General features: G+C 35.5%; 1 protein-coding gene across 1 annotated transcript in view; it reads left to right on the top strand.

The window, feature by feature from the left end:
* Positions 1-3,150, top strand: part of LOC107753354 (trafficking protein particle complex subunit 12-like) — a 32,363-nt gene that overhangs the window by 22,963 nt on the left and 6,250 nt on the right. The gene's annotated exons all lie outside the window — the stretch shown is intronic.

A 3,150-nucleotide genomic window follows, 5' to 3' on the forward strand; every position in this document is an offset into this window, starting at 1 on the left:
ACTGAAAGCTCATTTTTTGAGATATCAACCTCAAATTTGGAACACAGCTTCTTCAGATTTTTGGTTTTAATTTTCTAGCAGTAGAACAGAACTGCTTTTCTAGCAGTAAGTTTATAGAGTAAAACATGTTTTGTAAAATATATATTTTATATAAAATATAAATTTTTACATTTTTACATTTTATATTTTCATAAACTTAAACTTCCATACCTTTTTTGTAATATAATTTGTATAACATGTTTGACTTCTACAATAATCTCCCACGTGTCTTCTTTAAAAAGAGACCAACCTTAAGTGAAAGTATCTGCTATAATGTTATAAAGATCTCATTGATTTACATTACAAGCATCAGAGTTTCATCATATAAATATCATCATCTGCACCAAATTGCATATTTTTGCTCAGTTTGTGTCTTTGAATAAAGCTGAGCTGTTTTCTCTTCTTCACGTATGAGCTCTATATTCTCAGTATATGGTATTATATGAACCATAAAAGCCTGATGTATCAAAATCAATGAAAAACTAGATTTTAAAAAATGTGTCCAGTTTCAGCAAACTGTTCCATTCCAGTAAAAATGATTTGGACAGGGTTGATTGGTTAACAGTCCTACTTTTAAAGGGGTCATGAATTGAGAAATCCATATCTTTTGACATATAAAAACATTCCTGTAAGTTTCAGAACTCACAACTTTCCCGTTAGTCTAAAAACAGCTTATATTGAAGCCAATCTGCTTCTCGACTCGTTTTGGAATGTTTCACATTATGACGTCATAGAGTGACGAAAGCCCGCCCCTGCTGAAGAAGATCAAAGCCTCTTTAACAGTGGAGAAACCTTCCTTCTGATCCTAACATTAGGAAAGAGTGGATGAAGTTCCAGATCACGTCAGTAACAACCTGGTTTCATTTTTCTGTGGATTAGTTTTTAAACAAGACACAATTCCACACGGGATTTTCAGAGAGATTGAAACTAAAAGACGATGCTGTGCTGACTATATTGAATCCAGCAGTAATGTCGCAACACAAGTGTGAGTAACAATGTTTTAATCATGTATCACTATTGCTTTTTTACAGTAAGCCCTTTTTTTGTGAGTGTGCGAGATATCCAGTTCATTAGCCGCTGTAAGGGAAATAACGAGAAGAATAACAAAGTGCAGTAAATGGTAAAACTGTTTGCTCTACAAACCAGTGTGTTCGTAATTAAGATAATACATTAAAATAATATGGTAAGACACAACAGTTTGCGATGTCAAGCAGCAAAACGAATGACACCGGAAGCCAGACACATTAAAATTTACGAATGGCCGCGTCCGCTCTTACGGGAATACGTAAGTGGATACGTTTTTAACCTAGATCACTACAGTGCCCATCTATGTAGGCTGTCAAACAGACCTGCAGAATTTGACATTGTTTCATGTAAACAAAGTATTCATGATAACTGTGTAATTTATCCTTTGTCAGCTATAACTGTAGTAACTCCTAGTATCTAAACTTTATTTGCCACGATCAATGAAATATACAGGTGCATCTCAATAAATTAGAATGTCGTGGAAAAGTTCATTTATTTCAGTAATTCAACTCAAATTGTGAAACTCGTGTATTAAATAAATTCTTTTTGTTAAATGTGAGCCAAAATCATCACAATTAAAAGAACCAAAGACTTAAACTACTTCAGTCTGTGTGCATTGAATTTATTTAATACACGAGTTTCACAATTTGAGTTGAATTACTGAAATAAATGAACTTTTCCACGACATTCTAATTTATTGAGATGCACCTGTAAAACGTTGTTAACAATATAGCGGCATAAACAGCTTTCTGTAGCGTCTTCAGTTAAACACTAATATATAATAGGCTAACTACCTCACAAATACATAAAGAATAAATATAAATACAGATGATTAATTACCAGGCTATCGCAGGCTATAGTATCTTTGGCATTTGAGATGCAGGTTTGTTGTTTTCTGATTCGGGATCAGACTCTGGCTCAAACATGTATTATTGAATTTCACTGGCTGCCATTTCTCAACATTTTCAAAACAATTCCCCATGTGTGATGATGATAGGCGTGTTAAAATATATGCAAAACCGTTAGTAGCAATCGTAGCAGTGGGCATTTACTTCTGAGTCTAGAATGAGCCACGCCCATCCAAATGGAACATTCAGACGAATGGAACGTTACTTCTAAATTATGTATTTTTATGCAAAACTCTTGTTAACATTATAAGTAGACGTCAGAGAACATTATACCAAAAAAAAATTAAAGGGGTCATGAACTGCCTTTATTTTTTTATTATTATTTTGTACTGTTTACTGAGGTCCACTTATAATGTTATCAAGATTTTTACATCAAAAAGCATCATAATTTAGAAGTAATAAGTTATTTTCTTTCTTGTTTGCTCTGTTTGAATAGGCGTGGAGGATTGTAGACTCGGAAGTTAACGCCCACTGCTGTGATTGGCTAATAGTTGTGTATGTTTGACAGCCTACATCCTTCACAGATGGCCGCTGCAGTGATTTAGGTCAAAAACGCATAAATAACTCATTACAATCAAACCAAACGATCTGTAAGAAGAGACAAAGCAATAGTGATCACATAATAAAAACGGTTACTCACACTTGTGTGTTGCGACATTACTGTCGGATCCAATATAGTCGCACAGCATTGTCTTTTAGTTTCAATCTTTTTGAAGATCCTACGTCGAATTGTGCCTTGTTTCTAAACGAATCCACGGTAAAATTAAGTAAATAAAAATAAAATAAAGTTAATTAAAAATAAAGTTTATTCACTCTATCCTAACGTTGGGATCAGAAGGAAGGCAACGCAAATATTGTTTTTCCACAGCTTGGCACTGCACAGTGTCTTGTTGTCTTTGGAGTCATCTTCATTGTTTGGTTTCTGCGTAGACCTGCGCATTCGCCTCTCTCGTAAACACTACATGTGCGAATCGGTGGACAGGGCTAAACAGGCAGTGATGTAGAATCGGTGGGCGGGGCTAAACAGGCAACGATGTATAATCGGTGGGCGTGGCAAAACAGGCAGTGATGTTGAATCGGTGGGCGGGCTAAACAGGCAGTGATATCGAATCGGTATTCGGGGCAAAACTGCAGTGATGAAGAATCGGTGGGCGGGGCTAAACAGGCAACGATGTAG

The sequence above is a fragment of the Sinocyclocheilus rhinocerous genome, unplaced genomic scaffold (assembly GCF_001515625.1).
Source record: "Sinocyclocheilus rhinocerous isolate Xijiao unplaced genomic scaffold, SAMN03320098_v1.1 scaffold1042, whole genome shotgun sequence".
Lineage (NCBI taxonomy): Eukaryota > Metazoa > Chordata > Actinopteri > Cypriniformes > Cyprinidae > Sinocyclocheilus > Sinocyclocheilus rhinocerous.